This window comes from Notechis scutatus, chromosome 2 (assembly GCF_049901735.1).
Source record: "Notechis scutatus isolate UNSWTSFEM ecotype Mainland chromosome 2, rNotScu1.2, whole genome shotgun sequence".
Taxonomy (NCBI): Eukaryota; Metazoa; Chordata; class Lepidosauria; order Squamata; family Elapidae; genus Notechis; species Notechis scutatus.
Genome location: NC_142010.1, coordinates 195,071,102 through 195,092,297, shown reverse-complemented (window position 1 = coordinate 195,092,297; position 21,196 = coordinate 195,071,102). Strand labels below are relative to the sequence as shown.

The window sequence follows — 21,196 nt, the reverse complement described above, 5'->3', positions numbered from 1 at the left end:
CAAATCTGATGGCATGAAAGATTATTTATATTATTTATTGTCAGGCTCTATAAACACAACTTTCATGTGAATTTACCAATGTCACAAGAAACTATGAAATAAATATAAACAATGAAAGGCATATGTTCTGTCCTAATATCCCAAGGAATAAAAGTTACTCAACCGAGTGAGCTTGATTTTAAGAGAGATGGAAACAGAGAGAAAGAGAGAGCAGTGATCTGGAAATTGAGCAAGGTAGTCATAAGTTTTTAAATATATCTAAGAAAACAAGAACAAGCAGTTCAGTGTAGTGGTTAAGGCATCAGGCTAGAAATGGGAGACTGAGAATTCTAGCCCTGCCTTAGGCATTAAGCCAGATGTGTGACCTCAAGCCAGATCCTCTCTCTCTCTCAGCCCTAGGAAGTAGGCAATGGCAAACCGCTTCTGAAAAACCTTCCAAGAAAGCTGCAGAGATTTGCCTAAATACTCTCTGAGAATAAGCCATTATTGAACAGAAAGCGGGGGGGAAGACCGCAGATCTTACTGCAAATCAAGATCAGTACAAGACTATTTGACAGATGACTAAATACAAAAAAAAAAAAAGATATTAAAGAAAGCTTTGATATCTGGCCACATCTCACAAAACAGTGGTCACAACAGAAAGTCACAATGTCATTGTTAGAAACATTTAGAGAGAGATTCAACTCTAAGATGGACAGCCATACAAATCTTTTAAATAAATAAATGGGACAAAGCATCCAGTCATCAGATACTGATAATCAAACCCCAGGATACAAAGAATGTGCATCCATGCATATGTTAACAGGTCCTCAGTAAATTCATCTGAGGTTTCATTACTGCAATTTAATGGTCTGCAATTAAAAAAAAACAAGTTGCAATCAACATACAATTTTTAATACTACACATTGACCTTTGTTGCAATCACTGATTTATACTTGCAAATTTTTCTTCCATTATGGCATCTTTCAATTAATAACAATAGCCTGAACCTTTCTTGATCACTGCATGATTTTCACCTTCTTATTTGCCATGTACTGATAAACAATACATTAGAGACTCCTAAATTTGACTCTTAAGAAATGGCATAAAGACAAACTGTGACTACTTCTCAGGAGTAAAGAGCTTGATTCTGCATGGAAAGACAGAATCTTAAACAGAAGTAAGAGATAAGAAGACAAAAATAAGGATGCCTGAGTGTGTTCACTTTCTCATTTTTCCAGCCATAAGTTCATTCTATGCTGTTTTCTTATTTATGCAGGAAAATTCATAAAACTCTCATGTGAAACATAAAAAAAAATGTAACACAAAGTATTAAAAAAAAAACACCTCTGAATCTGAAATATTCTTACACTAAAAGTCCACCCATCAGATAATGGAATTTCTCTTCTAATGTGAATTATATGTATGAAACATGTCGTGCATTCATGTACAGAACCTATTTGTACATGTGATTCTTCATATAGTAACATGTGAATTGGGAAGCTAATGTCGGGTGAAACCAAGAGTTACACTGAGCAGAGTCCTTGACAAGAATAGAAACCAACAATTCAAATATGCAATACTTGGGAGGAGGGAGTTTCCAATGAGCAAAAATTAATTTCATCCAGGTAAAAATAACAAACCATTTCACAGGTAAGAAGTAAGTTTGATTAATCAGCAAATTGACACACACACACAGACCCCCCCCCCCAAAAAAAAAAACAACAACACACATCCCAGCAGTTCTCAAGATAAGGACAATGATGGTAATTGTGTTGGTATTGCTTCTGATGGTGGGAAGGAGGAGAAGAAGTCCAGATATGACTGTTATGATCAGCTTTCTGTCTTTTTCTTGCAAGATCACAGAATATTAAATGCCCTAGTTTGGTGAAGAGGAGATTGGGAATCAATAAAAGCACATCAAGGGTGCTAGCATATATCCAAACTGGCTACAGTAAGCCAAGATTAGGAACAGACCAATGCCACAGTATGTCCTGATGGTAAAAAGACACTCGTTACTGAAGAGTTTGCAATAAACTCGCTAAACCTAACACATTTTCTGGAACAAATGTGATTAAGAAAATTGAAGCACTGGCAAGTGGAGAAGAAAAGGAAGATACATGTGAAGATATCTCAAAGGTGCTTTGTTGAAAAGGAAAATTGACTGTTGCTTCCTTGAGAAAGAAGGGGGAAAAAACATTTCACTTCTCATCCAAAAACCTTCATCAGTTCTGGTGGTAGGTAGATGGAAGGATAGGCGCTGACAGTAGAGAGTGGATAGGGGGAGGATGGAAGGATAGGTTCTGATAGGATGGGGGCTGGATGCAAGGATTGTATTTTTTTTTTATTTTTTATTTTTTTGCAGTAATCTGGTCGTTAGCACTCTTGCTGAGAGCCGTTGAGGCTACTTGGGGGTTTATCTGTGCCCTCAAGGTCACCTGAATCAGGGTGCAATTGGTTGTGGGATCTTCTTGGAGCTGCTGAAAGGGCTGGATTGTAGAATGGAGATAACAGGTGTCTTATTCCTCCCCATCTGTCAAGGGAGGAATGCTGCAATCCTTCCATTCCACCCCACCCCCAGCACCATCCAGTCCCAACCTATCAACACCGTACATCCCTTCACCATCAGAACTGACGAAGCTTCTTGGATGAGAAGCAAAACATTTTCTTCCTCCTTAAGAGAAAACAGCCCAATTGCCTTTCAAAAAGCACCTGGATAACTGAGAATCTTCAAAGACATATGTAAGAGATACACTGCAGCAATGTGAAGAAATGAATGCTGCTACCTCATTTAAATTTCTTAAGGTGACAACTTGGAGGAAGACAGAGCTCAAAGACTTGGAGAACTCTAGGTAGATGGAAGTGCTCTGAAATCTGAATTTCAGTAGCTAAATACAGGCTAGGGATGTGGCAAACTTTGAAAGAATGTTTCACTTCATCCAAAGCCTATGCAAATCATCTCTTAGAGAAATTTCATGAAGGAATCTTCCCATCATAAGTTCAATTTCATTGTGCAAGAATAATTCATCAACTCTTTATACATAGAAGACCATAGGATATAGAACATCCACTGTTCAACTGTTCCAGTGAGCTATTGAAAGGGCTGGAAAGGAATTCTGCTTTTGATATTTTTCATCTACAGATCTGCCAAAGCTTTGAAATAATATAATGCACTTTACTAAGGTAAATCATCATTCAGGGTGCATTCAGCCTTGTCTTGGCAAACCTAAATCATCTTATGTACTCCCAGTAAAGTAGCATTAGAAAAAAAGAAATAAAAGAATTAAAAACTGGCAAATTACATTAACAAACAAAAGGTGAGATTCAATTGCTAATTTTTAAATTTCTCAGCATAAAATGCAGATATTGCCATAACTTCTAGTTTTAATTTTAATATTCATAATTTTAGTATATGATAACTCATTTAGGACTGTATCTTTGAAAAGTATGTAGACTATTAAATCGGTTGGATAAAAATTCCAATATGTATATTTGTGCTGCCCTACTGCAACATTGGAGATTTTGCTATTAATCCGGAAGAAATATTCTAGTTCAAAATAGGATTTATACTGGCATATATTCAGAGCTCATGTTTTACATCTCCGAAACCTAGATGAGTCAGGCTCAAAAACTCAGCATCCTCTTAAGCATACCTATGAGCTCTCATCCAATGGAAATGTTCATTTTGTTAAATGAATTCATGGCGACCTAATTCTAACCCTAAGTGGATTTTTCCCCAAAGCGAATTTCCCATGTATTTTACCACTACATGTAAATTAAGCCAGACCAAAACGTCAGCACCTTCCTAAGCATACCCATGCACTCCAAATCCATTGGAGGTGTCCATTTTCCTATCTGAATTCACTAAGTCCTAACCCTAAGTGGGATTTCCCACAATTCTCATGAATTTTGCTTAGAAACCTAGATGAGCCAGGTTTGAAAAGTCAGTGCCCTCCTAAGCATAGGGATGTACTCCAAAACCATTTGCAACCTACATTTTTGCTCTCTCTATTCATGGGTAACTAACCCTAAGCAGATTTGCTATTCAAAGGGACTTTCCCATGCATTTTATGAATAAACATAGAAACTCAAAAAGTCAGTGCCCTCCTAACCATACCAATGCATTCCAAAAACATTTGCGATTTACATTTTGCTCTCTGAATTCACTGAGACCTAACCCTAAACCCTAATCCCAATGGGATTTTATCAGGAAATGTAGATAAGGCAGACTCAAAAAGTCAGTGCCCTCCTAAGAATACTCACCTGCTTTGAATCTGTTGGCAATGTCTATTTTGCTTGCTAAATTCATGGCAAATTAAAAAGTCATCGCCCTCCTAAGCACAGTGACACGCCCCAAACCTATTGATGATGTCCACTTTGCTTGGGTGAATTTAGGACACCACTGACTTTTTGAGTCTACCTTTTCAATAATTAGTGGGGAAATCCCTTTGAGAGACAAATCCACTTAGAGTTACAGTTACGTCTCCATGAATTGGTAGAGGAAAATGGACATTACAATGGATTTGGAGCTCATGGGTGTTTTTATAGGAGAGTGCTGACTCTTTGAATCTGCTTCATGTATGTTTAGTGGGAAAAATGCATGGGAAAAATCTCATGGGGATCCGAATTCCACTAAGGATTAAAATTAATCTCCATGAATTGATAGCAGAATACACATCACCAACGGATTCAGAGTGCATTGGCATGCTTAGGAGGGTGCTGACTTTTCTGCATGCCTCATCTAGGTTTCCTAGTAAAATATATTAGAAAATCCCGTTGAAGGGTAAATCCATTTAGGGTCAGGTTTAGTTCTCCATGAATTTGGAGACCAATATTAGCTGTCATGCTAATGTGGAGACTGACTCTGAGGCAGAAGAGGAACAGCCAGCAGGGAGTGGAAGTGTGGCTCCAGAGGTTGTGGAGGAGGCTGGGGAAGGGCACAGGCCGGCTGAGCAGTCAGACCCACTCCCTATCCATCCTAGGGCACGCAGGGAGGAGAGGATAAGGGAGTGATCTCTTCAGGAGAGGTCCTTGATCCTCTTCATGGGTTGTGTGACAAATGAATAAGTGTTTGGACCTGCGTACTGGCAAATGCTGGAAACAAAGCGTGTAAATATCTCTAGCTTATAGTTCCTCTCTGAGTTTGGCGTCCTTCCCAGTGTGTGTTACCTATGGACATCCTCCAGCCCTTATCTTGCCTAGTTTGTGTTGTTTTTTACTCTTTATAATTTAAACGGCATTTCCTCCTTCTGGTAATTGCTTGTGTGGGAGTTTTTTGGCTCCAGTCAAGGATATTTGGAGCTTGGAAGGAAAGTGAAGGTATAAAAGGGGCTTCACCTGTTTTTTGTGACTGTTTATTTTGTATCCCACCCTGGGTCATCACATTAGCATTGCCAATGATTTGGGGCACATCAGTGTGTTTGGGAGGATGCTGACTTTTTGAGCATGCTTCTAGGTTGTATGGTAAAATACATAGGAATATACATAGGGTTTAAATGCATTTATGGTTAGTACTTCAGGAATTTTGATAGTAAAATTCCTTTTGATGTTTCTCTTATTCTTCTTTTATTTTTCTTATATGTACCCATTTCATGTATTCACAACTATGTATACACTTATACTTATTATCTTGTAAACAATTGGCAAATCAAATAAATAAATAAAAATAAAAAATGGATACTGCCAACAGATTTGATACTCATGGGTATGCTTAGGAGGACACTGACTTCTCAAACCTGCCTCATCTACTTAAAAAAAAAATACATTGTAATATCCCATTTGGGGGCAAATCCATGTAGGGTTAGGGTTAGTTCTGCATGAATTCAGAGAGCATAATGAACATTGCCAATGGTTTCACAGCTCTTGGGTATGCTTAGGCGGGCACTGACTTTTTGAGCCTGTCTTCTTCTACTTTTCCTTATAGAATACCGCAGAAAATTCTGGAAGCAAATTCACTTAGAATATGAAAAAAGACTGTAGCACCTGTGGGAAAGTCTATTAACCAACAGTGAGATTCAATTGGTAATTGTTAAATTTCTCAGCATACTTTGTAGATTGAATCACAACCTTCAATATTCATAATTTTGGTATATCAAATAATTTTTAGGACTTGTACCATTAAAGAAATATGTAGACTATTGCTTAAATTAGTTGGATAACAATTCCTATTTTTAAACTTGTGCTGTCCTATTGGGAGATTGGGGTTTTTGCTTCTAAATCAGAAGATACATCCTAGTTTAAAATAACATTTATAGCAGGTTATATTTTACACATCATTTGCTTTTGAGCAGATTTCCAAATCTGAGATTAAAAAATAGTTTGCAGAACTAACTAGCAATGGTATGCAGGATTCATAATTATTAAAATGTGTACGTGCATGCCCATAGACACCTCTACTATTTGTCAGTATAGAAGAAATTATGAGCTGGGATAGCCATAACAACAAGTCAGCCAATGGGAACTGTTTGGTGACTAAGAAACAGCACCTGTTGTGAGCCATGTCAGACGGCTCAGAGCCTGGGCATGGCTTAGCTTACTGGTCTGTATAAAAGAGTTAGTTTGTCCTTGGATCTTAGCTTCTGTGATTATGACTTCCGGATTCTGAGTTCTGGTTCTGACTTCTGCTGCATGGGTATTGTATACATGCATCATACTGTATATTATTCTATATAAAGAAGTTTCTTCTATAAATGAATCCTGATGAATTATTTACTTGTGTGCTGGCTGGCTTGCTGCAAACTCTGACACTATTTAACTCAGTGTTTCTCAGTCCCAACAACTTCAAGATGGGTGGATTTCAACTCTCATAATTCCCCAATAACCATTCCCCTCAGAGATTAGAATGGCCTCAATCCTTTAAGCTTCTGTGAAAGCTCTAAAAACTTGGGTATGTACCCAGGCCTGGGGCTCAAAATGTGTGAAGAGGCTTCATGTTATTTGACTTCACTAATAGCAAATTAATCTTCATGGCTGCTGTTTATACTTACAGGTATTTATTTTGTGGAGGTTTTAGTGTTTTAATAGATTAAAACAATAAATACATTAATAAATACATAATTTAAAATACATTAATACATTACAATAAATACATTAATGTATTTATTGTAATGTATTAATGTATTTTAAATTATTTTAAAATGTTAGACTTGTAAGTTCCATATCACTTGGTTGAGTGGCTATAGAAGTTGAATGAATGAATGAATGAATGAATGAATGAATGAATCATTAACTAATTTGTTCAGTGGTGGTATTCACATTTTTTTTACGACTGGTTCTGTGGGCGTGGCTTGTTTCTCTGTTGAAACATTTGTTCTCTGCAAAATAAAGTTGGCTCAGTTTGTTACTTTGAACATATTTCATTTGATACCGTGCTCCTACTGCAAATGCCTTTCCCATGCAGAATTAATCACTTTATTTCCAATAATGTTGGAACAGTTATTTCTTTTTACTGCTATCATTATGCTATGGACTTTGCCTTCCTATAACTAACAGCTGTTAATGGGAATACAATAAGAATAATCTACCAGGCTATAAGATCAGAGTACATGACAGTGATTCTGTACACTATATTGAGAACCCAATATTCTACACCGATTTCTTTTATATGACAATTGATTTTGAATGTAATGTTTAATTCTACTGCCAGTCGCAACAACAGTTAATTAACTTTCTTCCTGTCGGGTTCAGCTTATTCAAACAGTTGGAAACCTTGTTTGAACAGTACAATGTATTACTGCAATATGAAATCATTCTAGAGACCATATGCTGTCCACAGAATTGATTACAAAAATACTTAATCGCACTGCTTAGAACCGGATACAATATGTACAATAATACTGTATATTATCCAAACTTTGAATGTTGAACCTGTTAGATTGTAGAATACGTACAACAATTTTTTAAGGACTGAAATGATTTTTTTTTAAATCAAGAATTGGTTTAAATATAAGAGGAACAAATTCTCATGGAGGAATAATTTTCACTATAGGAACCCTATGAAATAGGTTGTATCAAGAGAACGATTAACCCAAGTCATCCTGTGAGTTTCTATGACTGACTGTATATTTAGCCTTGAATCTCCCTAGTCCTTAAGCACTATACCACACTAGTACTTTCTATTCTCGATTTTACAACACAAACTTTTGCAGCAATAGTATGGATTATAGGTTTGGTGTAAAGAATGCTACTGCAGTGGCACACCTCACCTACAGATTATGCTACTGGTTAGAATATTTTCAAAAATAATTTGTAATGCAAAATGCAAGTTTTTGTTTATAGTCACACATAGTGATTGCTAAATAAGCACTTGCTATAGCCATGTGGTATCTCCAAACGTAACCCATTAGTGGTGAAAACCAGTGTGATACTTATTTTGAATAATTTCAGTTTATGATAGATAGATAGATAGATAGGTGGTAATACACATTGCTCTAAGCTAAGTTGGGAAGAATGGAATGAAAATGTGATAGTTATTTGCACCTCTGCTGACCTACTTAGCAATAGCACTTAGACTTATATACCGCTTCACAGTCCTTTACAGCCCTCTCTAAATGGTTTTACAGAGTCAGCATATTGACCCAACAATCTGGGTCTTCATTTTACTGACCTCGTAAGGTTGGAAGACTGAGACAACCTTGAATCAAACTGCTGGCAGTTGGCAGAATTAGCCTGCAATACTGTATTCTAACCATTGCATCACCATGGCTCTACTTGTACACAGCTTAATCCCAGATGAATCCTGAAACGTAGTAGGTCCATAGTATTTCTTGCTGTAGTCCAATTGCTTTTAACAGCAGAAAGAACCCAAAATGAACTCATTCATACTATATCAGATACAAAAATATAAATATACAAAACCTTGGGAATAGGCATGGAATTTCTTAGCTAACATTCTTACTCCTATAAATGATCTTTGACAACCACATTTGTTATCAAGGCATTTAAAACTATGAATTTTGCTCTTATGAATCTGTTTGGAAAAAATGGTTTCTCTAGCTTAGAGCTGAATCTTTAAGTGACATCATTATTCCAATAAAGAGCAGAGTTATTGCTCACACTGATAAACGGGAGAGAAGTTATACAAACAGGGAGTAGATGGAAACTGCTCTTTCTTCACAGAAGAATGTAGCACCCAGTTTTGTGCTCCAAAGATATATATATATATATTTATATATACATCTCTCAACTGAAAGTAAGGTACTTTCTTGAATTATTGTATTGTAAATTTTATAATCTTTGTAAGAAGTGTTTTTAATCAGAGTACTTGGATTAACAGCCAAATGTCAAAATCAAAGTCTGGCATCATCTAGTAGTAAAACCAGAATGTAACCACAACTAATATAGCTTACTGAAGCAAGTATTCCTATATTTTCTTCAGAAACAAAATGTCTTGGTGTATATTACTTATGTATTGCACGTATACCCCTAACTAGCCTAAAGTCATCCACTGAGTTCTGTGGTTAAGTAAGGATCTGATATTTAGTTTTCCTGCTCCAGCTAAATTCCTTCTGTTTATAAAGATTTCAGGGTTTTATTTTAATATTTAAATATTAATTGTTTTTGTGTGAAATTTTCATTGTCTGAAAAAGTATTTTTCAATCCAGCACTGGTTCAGATAACCAACTTCAGAAATCCTAGCCAGCGTAGTGAATTGTCATCACGGCCAAAAATTCTGGGAATTGTATCCTAACAAATCCACATGGAATCAGATTTGGAAAGGCTGGTTTAAACAGAGAAACTAGACTCTCATCTTCCAGTTTAAAAAGGAATGGGAACCATTTAATTGTATAAATATAAATAGCTACTTGCCATGGATAGCAATGACTTTTTCTTTTTCTTGGATTAAATAGTGGCATTTATCGTCTCCTTTCCGGCCTTACATTTTTAAAATTTTTACTATTTACTATTCCAACATTCAAATGTATGCCTTGAATTAGTTAAATATCCTCAGAACAAAAACATGTTGTAAACCTTGCTAAACTAGTAACACAGGAAAGGACAAAGCTGATTTCTGTGGGGTGGTATTGTGTATGACAGTTTGGGGAGAGTCAGAAGGCTCCTAAACATAAGTAAGATTCAGACTCTATATTTTCAATTATTAATTTTAAGATCTTTATAGATGTCCTCCAATTTAAATACTAACATACTTCATCAATGTACCATGTGAAAGAGCGGGTTAAAAAAGTGAGTTTCCTTACAATGCTTACTTTGTGATATTCAAACTGAATAAACTGATGCTCTCCGTCAGTGGAAAGTGAGTGAGAATTTTCATTCTTTTAAAAAATTCACAATTTCAGTTGTTGATCACAGTCAGCCTAAAAGGCAAAAACTGAATCATTTTGAAGACCTTTAATCAGTTTTAACACAGGAGGGCATTTAACAGCAGGAAAAGAGATAAATCAGTTGCAGCTTGCTGACCTTTCTTCTTCATTATATCAACTTTTCAGTATAACAGAGATAAATTACAGGTATTAATAACAAGTTATTTTGAGAAGGCCTATGCTGCCTACATTATAATCAACTCTATTTAATGCAATTCTTCACTGTAAAGTGCAGTGCACAGGTTGATTGATTTGACTTATGACATCATTTGGCAACACGGTTCGTTTTCAACACCGAGTGTATGCAGATTTTTCTTCAGCCTCCCCTGGTTCCACATTCAGTATTTGGAGAGAGGGGAAAAAATATGTAATTGATCTTCCCTTGCAAAATTCCCGCTGTTTCACGAGCTTGCTTTCAATTCAACATAATCTGTTTCCTACTGATGTTGGAAAACATAATAAGGTCGCAGCAGGAAATCTTTAGCTTCATTAAAGAACATTATTATATATAGATATATAAAAAATAAAAATGAAATGATCTAGAGTAAATTGTTTTTGTCCTTGCGGTACAGTTTGCACAGATCCACATTAATCTGACCATTTTAAAGCAGCAATAAATGTATTAGCCCCCATCACATTAGAAATGAGCTTTCTTGCTATTCATTTCACCATGACAGTCCCTAGAGGCAGATGGGAGACGTCAATGGCTTCCTTTGCAAGCTTCCTTTCCAAATCCAACTGCATTAAGGCATCTCCACCAAAGCAAATTCCAGTTAGTAAAAAAAAAAAAAAAAGTGTGTTTCAGCCTTTAAATTGTCCTGGAGCCTTTGTTCTGCATTGCTGCCAATGTGGATGCCAGAATTATTTAGAAAAAGTAAGGAAGTCAGGAGACAAATGGACACTTTGACCCACTTGGGCTTCCATTTATCCTGGGTGTTTATAAAAGAAGGACCAGAAAGAAGGATTTAAGACAGAGAATCAGTACGTCCTCTATTAATCTAGTTTAACTGATACTAAAATCTGGCCGGGCAAATTACAAGTTGCAGCCAGTAAGGCTTATCAATTCATTACTGCTTTCAAGGCTCCTCTTTTTCTTTGCCTTCAGCTACTGGCAAAGGAGAGGCTTTTACAGTTCAATTTTTCAGTTTATTTTTGACTGCTTTTAATTAAATTTGATGGCCTGCTTCTGCACAAGTGAAGTTATTGGAGTTGCAAAGCACTTTGCTGTTATACTGATGGCTCCCTTGATATTGGTTCATTATTAACTGCTTTTTCAAAAGTGCTGCTCTCTACTCTCATTTTATAAATATTTAAATAACTGTGACTTTGTGCAACATAAATATCTGGAGATAGAGATTCCAATGCCTGTTTAGCATAATCAGAGGTTCTTCTTCTTCTTCTTTTAAGTTACACATTAAGTTAACTGGAAAAAGACTCCCCCTAAATCATGGTATTTGCAAGTGTCAGCACAAATTGTCGGAATAAGTTCAAAATTGCGGTAATCAATTACTCAGCCCTAAATGATGCATTGTCTTTTGCTGGTATTTTTAATCTTAATTTGAGGACAGGCAAATATAAACAATCTATAGTCTTACACACACACACACTCAAAGAGACTGAAGTAATAGTGCATGTTAACTTCAGAGTTTTCAAAATGAAACTTAAAACATATTTTGTAATTTACATCACATTGTTATCCATATTGCTATGAGATTTGAAAGTTCTGAACACTTAACTTTAGAATGTAGTGTTATCATCTTAGCTTTGTATTGTGATTTACTTTAAAATCACCCCGTGTCAAAATTAATTAATTACCACAATACTGGTATGATCCATAGCATTTGAAAAAAAATCATGATGAAAAATTTCTAATATTCCTATGGAACTGTAACTGTAACAATATAATTCCATGATGTATTATTTCTCAGTGGATTTACCTAGCTTTAACTTGTCTAGCAATCATAACATTCTTTATAAAATGTTTTTAACAAAGTAACAAAGAGGAACAAATGAATAAAGATCTTACCAATAAGCTTTCAACAGGAGCATGCTTTACTTACTACTTATTACAATGGCTGTTTCAATAATTCTTGTATAATCTATTTTAATTAACTGATCTGCTCTCCTAGACAAATGAAGAGAAAGAAATACAAAGTGGGCAGTTTTTCTTTTTCAGATTATAATACTCAAGGAACTTACTATTTCTGGAAATTTACATAAAATAACCCATTTTCCAATTTAATTTGCTTGGGCAACTATGGTGAGGTCCAAATACAGGTTGTCCTCAACTTACAACAGTTCATTTAGTGACAATTTAAAGCTACAATGGCACTGAAAAAAGACTTATGGCCGTTTTTTCACACTTATGACCATTGCAGCATCCCTATGGTCATGTGATTTATATTTGGGAGCTTGACAGCTGGTTCATATTTATGACGGTTGCAGTTATAGGAAGACAAGGTCCATAGCATGATGATACCAAGAAAAGGAATACTATTCGAACATTATTGGGAATAAAGTGATTAATTTGCATGAGATCCATCTTCAGATATTTGCTGCATTCGACCTGGAGTTTTAGAGCACTGTAAAAAGAGTATATATGATACTGCTGACTAATGCAATTCAATTTAATGCCAATTACAAACTTGCAGCTGATTACCAAAGAAGAAATTTGGCAAGAGACATCTTCCGAGAACAATAACAAGAAACGTTTTCATTGGGCCTAGCTGATGACAATGGTCAGTTTCAAAAGGTTGGCTAGACTATGAGAGATAAAAGTCCATTCATATAAATGTTGATGTAGCTCCACGTTCACTTATAAAATCACAAAGATTCAAAAGGTTTGAAATTGCTAATAATATGATTGTTCTTTATTGGAAGAAATGGTTCATGCTTAACTAAAACATGCCCTCAATTGTCTTTAATATATTATTCACCTAAAATGGATGTCTAGCAGTGGTGGTATTCTAACAGTTTGGCCCAATTCAGTCGAACCAGTAGTAAAAAAAAAAGCCTCCAATGCAGAGGTGGGAGTTCAAATTTTGTAACAACCAGTTCTGTGGGCATGGCTAGGTGGGCATGGCCATGTGACAGGATGGGCGTGGCTTCATTTTTTTTTCCAGCAACCCCTTCCCCCCCCGTTTTTTGGGGCCTTCTGGGCCTCAGGGAAGCCTCCCGGGGCTGTGTTTTTGCTCCCAGGAAGTTTCACTGGGGCCCTAGAAGACGAAAAATGGAGGGTGGTGGTGGGGAGCTGTGCCCCCCTCCATTTTTTTGTTTTCCTGGGCCTCAGGGAAGCCTCCTAGGTGAAGCAGTAAGTAAGCGAAGGGAATCCCGGCACAGCTGATCATAGGAACAGCTGACCATCGGGAGGGGGGGGGGAAAGAAATACCTTAAGGAGTGACTGGGCAGGGAAGAATGCAGTAAGCAATGTTGGGCATGTGCGCAATGTTGCGCATGTGCGATAATGACTGATAGGGAGGGAAGGGGCGGGAGGGGAGGGGCCAGCCCGGGGCATGATTTGCTGGTTCTCCAAACTGTGCAGAATCATAACAACCAGTTCTGTAGAACCAGTCTGAACTGGTAGAATCCCACCCCTGCTCCGACCATCAGCTGAGAGGAGGGGAAAAAGCCTCCCACTATCAGCTGAGAAGAGAAAGAAAAGGAAAGCGCAGGATTGGCCCTCCCACCTGCCCCTCTTCTTTATCCTCTCAGCTGATTGGTGCTGCAGGCCTCAACTGGTGTTGGAAAGCTGCGCGCATGTTAGGTGCACATGTACAATCACCTAACCGGTAGTGGAACAGGTAGGATCCCACTGCTGATTTCTAGTACTATATAAAGTTACTCTCTGATAATAAAAAGCCTTTGGATATGTTGGACCCAAGATCATTTTGGAACAACCCATGTTTGCCATGAAAACAATGAAGCCCAAACTCTATACAGGTAATCCTTGAGTTAAAAGTGTTCATTTCACTATCGTTCACTACCATTTAGTGACCGTTCAAAGTGGCAATGGCACGGAAAAAAATGACCTATGACTGTGTTCACGCAATGACTGTTGCAGCATCCCCCTGGTCACATGATAAAAATTTGGATGCTTGGCAACATACGTATTTATGACAGTTGCAATGTCCCAAGGTCATATGATCAGCTTTGGTAACCATCTGACAATGGGGAAGCCCGATCTACTTAACAACCATGTTACTAACTTAACAACCGCAGCAATTTACTTAACTGGGGCAAGAAAGGTCATAAAATGGAGCAAAACTCACTTAACAACTGCCATGTGTAGCAACAGAAATTTTGGGCTCAATTGTGGTTGTAAGTCAACCACTGCCTGTATTGTCCCCTACCCAGGGCCTAGAGATTAAAATCCTCTAGCAATAGAAAGCTAAAGGACTCCAACACCAGTCCTGCTATTACATTCAGGAATTCTTTTTTTTTTTTTGCCATATTTTTTTTTTATATAACATACAAATATTCCATTTTTAGCTAAACATTGTGTTGTCTGAGTACATATATTTTTAGGAAATAATAATCAAAATGTTACAACAGTGTTCATTAGGTTGGTATTAGTTTTGGGAATTCAAGAATTCTTGAAGGACTCCCACACCCACAGCAGTCCCAAGCTGGAGCTTTATGCTTAACTTAGTTTATTGGCTCTCAGCTTTATGACATTATATAATTTACTAAAACCTTGGCTGTCTCCCCAGATCTTGGGATTCGGTGGTTTTTAGAGACCATTCTAATTTAGCTTACGGATTTGTTTGGGGTTTTTTGGGGTTCACTGTGTTTTCTTTTATATGTTTTGTTCCTTTAATTTGTAAGCTGCACAGAGAAGATCACCTTGAAATTGGAATAATAAAATAGAATAAAATAAATCTTAACCTACAAACATTCACAGCTGGTCAGTTGTAGGACTAAAGGCCCATAAAAATAATTGTCATTCCTTTTCCCCAACTATGTTTCAAGATCTGGACTTTGGCAGGACAAATCTTAGACAGATCAACATTCCTCTCTCTCCTCAATCAGCAAGCTCATCCACTACCTATAAATGGATAGATGGGGCCTCGTGTGCACCTGGCATGAACCAGAATCTGTCAAAGTAATCCTCATGGCACAGAGTCAGGATACTTGAAGGACTGCCTCTCACTAGTAGTCTCTACCCTGCCTATTTGAACCCCTACAATTAAAGAAAATCATCTTGTGGAACTCAGGAACCCTGTCATTTCTAAAATGGCACCTGCCTACTAGGCACTTTACCACCTGAGTTTTTTTTTTTCTAGAAAGCACAAAAGACATAAATGTTGGGACATTTGTGGGTAGTCATATAAGTCTAAGTAAATTAAAGATATTCTGGTCCTTTGGATCCTGGAAGAAGGCAGGTAAGCCAGAAATCGGAACTGTTATTGGTCTAGTCTACATCCATATTATTTTTGATGCTCTTCCATCCAAATACTATGTAGATCTCACTGAATAACATATCAAACATAGCAACAAGTTATTCAAATAGGTAGTGTGGATGACTATTATTGACTATCTGGCTGACAATTAACTGGATTCCTCCAGCTATCTTCATATATCAACTAGTTACCCCAGTTCTCAGCAATGTACAAGATCTGATGGCCTAACTTCAAACTCTATATTCCTTCATTCATTATTTAACATTTCATTCACATCTTGACTTCAAGTGATTATTGATATCATCCCATGTCTAAGAATTCATCTCTCCTGTCCAAAGAATTTATTTTATATCTCCTCTACCTTAAAGCAACCTTACCAAGTCTAGAGAAATCCAGATATGTTAAATGACCATTTCCAGAATTTCCACCCAAGATTCTGTTGTTTTCCCTTGCAAAGAATCAAGAAAATCGCATTCTAGAAAACTAGATTAGGGAACATGGATTTATACAATGGGATACTTGGTTTTGCTGCCAATATGTCTGTCTAGATGTTATCTTTTTAATTCACTTTCATAATATAATTCTAATCCAATCCGAACTCTATAGATACCAACCTTTACATTTCAAAATAAAATTAAGGTTGGATTAACATGTTTTTATATCAAGGGCTTATGTTTATCCAGAGGAACCTGCATTCATTTTAGTGCTGTTTTTTATTTAGTAAAAGTCGAATTACAGATTTGATGAAAAAAAGCATTTCAGTACATTAAAACAAAACTTGATTTTTATAATGCCACTTTCAGTTTAAGAGAGACTCTTAATTCCACTTTGCTCACACAGTATATATTCTTGTGTCCAATGAAGTCTAATCAACACTGTAAATGAACTCCTGTGATATAGCTTCACATTTCAGAAACTTCCTTACCTTGAGTTGAGGCTGATCAAATCTTCTAAAGCTGGTGCCAACATTCTGTCAATCAGTTACTTAATTTGATTGTCAAGGCCAGGAAGACAGATGCCTTTTTATCTCCACCTGGAAAAAATATATACATTATTGTTCTGTCTCACCTTTCTTCTTTCTCAAAAGATGAAAGAGTACAAACTCAAACAAACACAGGCAGGCAGGCTGGCTCAGACTTCACAGAGTTAATTCTTTGGAACTGATAATGTCCTTGGCATTCCAACACACTCTGCCTGCCAAGTCCGAATTGATAACAAATAAAAAGCTACTTACAGAAAATTACAGGGCAGACCACGAAAACCATTCACAAAGAAAACCTGAAGTAAGATCAAACTTTGTCCCGTACAAAGTTCCAGCCAACAACATACCCACTTTTATCCCCTGTGGGGTGTGGCTCAATGACTCAGCTCACTCTCTGACCCTCCCAAGCCTCCTACGTTGCTGCTCACATTTCTCCCTACGACACTGCCTGGGATTAAGCCAACATTCTTCCTCTTGACTCCCTGTCAGGGGCTGCTCCGATATGCCTTCCTCCTGATTAATCTCAGGCTGTTCCTCTCGGTTGTCTGATGAAACCTGAGGCATTATCAGGGAGGAAGGCATTGCCAGAGAGGAAGGTCCTGGGGAGGAAGGCATTCCCAGTTCCTCCTCATCTTCCAAGTCCTCTTCCTCTAACAGCACAGGCTCGGGAATCGGAGCCACAACACATTATCAGTTTTTTATGGCCTCTGATGCATAATAGGTTGCTCACCCTGTTATCTTTGCCTGTCACATTAAGGAATGGATTGAACTCTTTTTTTTTTTTTTTTACAAAAAACAACAACAACCACCCTCTGATGGATATAATATTCATCTGTATGAGTTAGTCTTTGATGACTATGAACAACCTAAATATCTGCAGAAATTAATTAAATTGTTTATCTTTTTTATTTTATTTTTAACAGAAATAAAAATAACTAGGTTAGATATTGATCGAAGTTTGGTGAATGGGAAAGACATGAATTAAATGGCACTTACTAAAGTTTCTGAAGGTTTAATTATGTTTCATTTAAAGAATCCTAGAATCATTTCTAAACTGAGAAAAATATTAATGTGCCCATTGCTAGAATTGCAAAGTATGATAAATTAGAAAATAGTTTGCTATAGAATGACATTTCAAAGCATAATTTCCATTAGTGCTGTTCGTGCTGGAAGTGAAATAATTATTTTAATATCTGATCATTTTAGCCATAATTATACTATAAAAGATACATTGTGGGCATTTTAGACAGGTTTCCTTGAAATTGAAAATTATTAGTACATACTTTTCCAAACTCATAAAATGTTGCACAATATTTGTTTAAATTTTGCTAACATTGCTGCATAACAATAGCTTAACATTGATTAAATAAAAGGAATGAAAATTAAAAAGGAAGAATATAAATTGCAAGCTTTTGCAGACGACCTGGTATTTATATTAGAGGACCCATTGGAAACAGCACCTAAATTAATAGAAAAGATAGAAGAATATGGAAAAGTAGCAGGTTTGAAAATAAATAAAGATAAAACAAAGATACTAACAAAGAATATGTCAGCAAGACGAAAGAAAGAGTTGGAAGAAGTTTTAGAAATACAGGTCACAAATAAGGTTAAGTATTTAGGGATATACATGACATCAAGATGTAGCACATTGAAGGATGATAACTATCTTAAACTCAAACAGCAGATTGCAACAGATTTGACAAAGTGGGGAAATTGATTGGGAGAATATCCACAATTCAGATGAATGTATCGCCGAGAATTTTATATCTATTCCAGACAATTCCAATTCGACTAGGGAAAGAGTCCTTTGAAGATTTAAATAGAATTGTGCTGAAATACATTTGGCAGGGTAAGAAAGCGAGAATAAAACTTAAACTGTTACAAGATGAAAGAACAAGAGGAGGGTTTGCCTTGCCCAACTTGGAGTTATATTACCAGGTGACAAATCTGATATGGGTAAAGGAATGGATAGCATTAAGGAACAGTAGATTATTGACTTTAGAAGGGCATGACTTGCTGCTGGGATGGCATGCTTTCCTCTGGTATAAGGGAACTAAAACGCAGGGGTATTTTAGAAGACATTACATTAGAGAGGCACTGTTTTTGAACTGGGAGAAGATAAAAAGACAATATTATTTAAAAATTCCTTTATGGATATCTACTATTGAAGCTTTTTCTTATCCAATAATATATAAAAAGGAACAAACAGTTAGATATGGTGAGATATTGAATGAAAAGGGTGAACTTAAATCTATGCAAGCGTTGGAAGAACAAGGTGTAAAAATGAATTGGTTTTCATATCTGCAAATACAATCTAGATTTGATAAAAAATTTAAAACAGATGGTATTTATGATAAGTTGACTAATTTAGATCAAATTTTGATGGGTACTGATGAAAAGATAATTAAGAAACTCTATGGACATTTATTAGAATTTAAATTGGAGGAAGAACAAGTTAAAGAAACGATGATTGCTTCGGGGAAGAATTTTGGATATGGGATTGATTTAGAGAAATGGCAAAAATTGTGGTCTCAAAATTATAAAATGACAATGTCAACTGCATATAAAGAAAATCTGTATAAAATGTTTTACAGGTGGCATCTACCCCCAATGAGAATTGTGAGAATGTTTAAGAACAAATCGGATAAATGTTGGAAATGTCATCAGATACCTGGTTCATATTACCATATGTGGTGGACATGTCCGGACGCAAAAAGATATTGGACTAAAATCCACACATGGTTGGAAAAAATGATAAAACAACACATAGACTTTAAACCGGAGATTTTTTTATTGGGAATCCTACCAGAAATATACAATAAAGAACTGAAATATTTGATTGTAAATGTTTTAACAGTGGCTAGAATTGTATTTGCTAAGAATTAGAAAAATGATAAGATGCAGGAGGAAGTTATTAAGAAAATTATAGACTGTGCTGAAATGAGTAAATTGACATTTGAAATAAGAGAGCAAGAAGATAAACAATTTTATATGATATAGGATTTGTTTCATCAGTGGTTGGACAAAAAGACATGGTAATGCAATAGATTAGATAATTTTGTAATAGATTCATATAAAATATAATATAGACATATATAACCATTGGATGAAAGTACAATATAAACTTTAAGATAAAATTTGGAATATCTCATATAAAATGATGGAATAAATAGTTTACTCATGGTTGATTAACAACAGATAAATATATAAGCATATGTTAGTTTGACAATATGAAAATTTATATAGGCTGTGAGTAATGACTACGAAAGGTTAGCACAAAAGATTTGTAACCAACTGACACACTGTATGTATATAAAATGGAAGATGGTTTTATGTTTTTATATTTTGTTTGTATATGTTTGTCTTAAAAATAAAAACTTTTATAAAAAAACATTATTTTTAAAAAAATAGTTTCTCAAAACTTTTCAAAGTATCTGTTCCATAAGAAACCAGCAGGTTGCAATATATTTGGCAGTTTATATCATTTTTTTCTTGGAATTTGTATCATTCTCAAGTTGCTCAGAGATGTAAAGTAAGAATTGTCCTTTTGGTTTGTCAACATTTGCTATAACCACACATATTTTTGTGATGCTTCCAAGTTGATTTCCTGCTGATGTAGCAGGGTATAGAATACTTAAGCTTCTGAGTGAGAACTAATTTACAGAACTTGTATATTGTATGCATTGGGTTCTAGACTCTTTCTAGCAAGAAATACATATTTAGGCAACTTTAATTGGGAAGACAAAGTAAAAATATTTTGAATTGGAAATAATCGTCTAGTTTATAGAATCAACTTTTAGAGTTCTGGGTTTGTTTTGTTGATGGTGATTAATTGGCATTCAGTGCCTGTAAAACCACTAAGGGAATCGCAAGAGATAACAAGGTCAAGTAAGCAAAATGGTCAGTGATATATTTCTAGCCATTGAAACACAGTCACAAAACATTGATCAAAAGGCCCTACAGATTTAACAAGGCTGTGACCTTCCAAATAGTATTCAACTATATGGGACAATGACAGGGTTGCACTGGGTGTCTGGAATAGTGTTTGTCTTGAAGACCAAACTAGATGAGAAAACTCTTCTAGTGACTACTAATATTCTAAGGTATTCCCAGTTAGAAAAATCACTTTAAGATCTTAAACAAAGTAGACACTATTCTACAAATGCACTAATAACTATTGTAAGGGCTAAAGATAAAAATCCAAGATATAGCCTGAAAAGATCCAGATAATCTATTTTGTATTTTTATTGTATTTGTTGTTGGTTTGTTGGTTTGTTTTGTCACCCATTTGTTTACACTACATTTGGCATTTTTGTCCACCTAAGGCCCGGGATTGGCAGTTGTTGTTCTCTGTTAGTGTTAAAGGTATCATCTGAAGATGTAAACTGTTCCAAGTAAAGCTGCCTCTTCCAGTTGACTAATGGTAAATTAATCAATGCCAATGGTGTTCAGCTCCAGCTGTTTTGGGATTGCATTGGTATTATCTTTGGTTCCTCCATTATTATTTTTATTGTACC

At 36.0% G+C, this 21,196-nt stretch overlaps 1 protein-coding gene across 28 annotated transcripts in view; it reads right to left on the bottom strand.

The window, feature by feature from the left end:
* Positions 1-21,196, bottom strand: part of PTPRD (protein tyrosine phosphatase receptor type D) — a 1,313,296-nt gene that overhangs the window by 944,997 nt on the left and 347,103 nt on the right. For all 28 annotated transcript variants that reach the window (XM_087957701.1, XM_087957705.1, XM_087957708.1 and 25 more), the window contains one exon: positions 16,623-16,730. The gene's annotated coding sequence lies outside the window, so the exon portion shown is untranslated. The remainder of the gene's footprint in view (positions 1-16,622; positions 16,731-21,196) is intronic.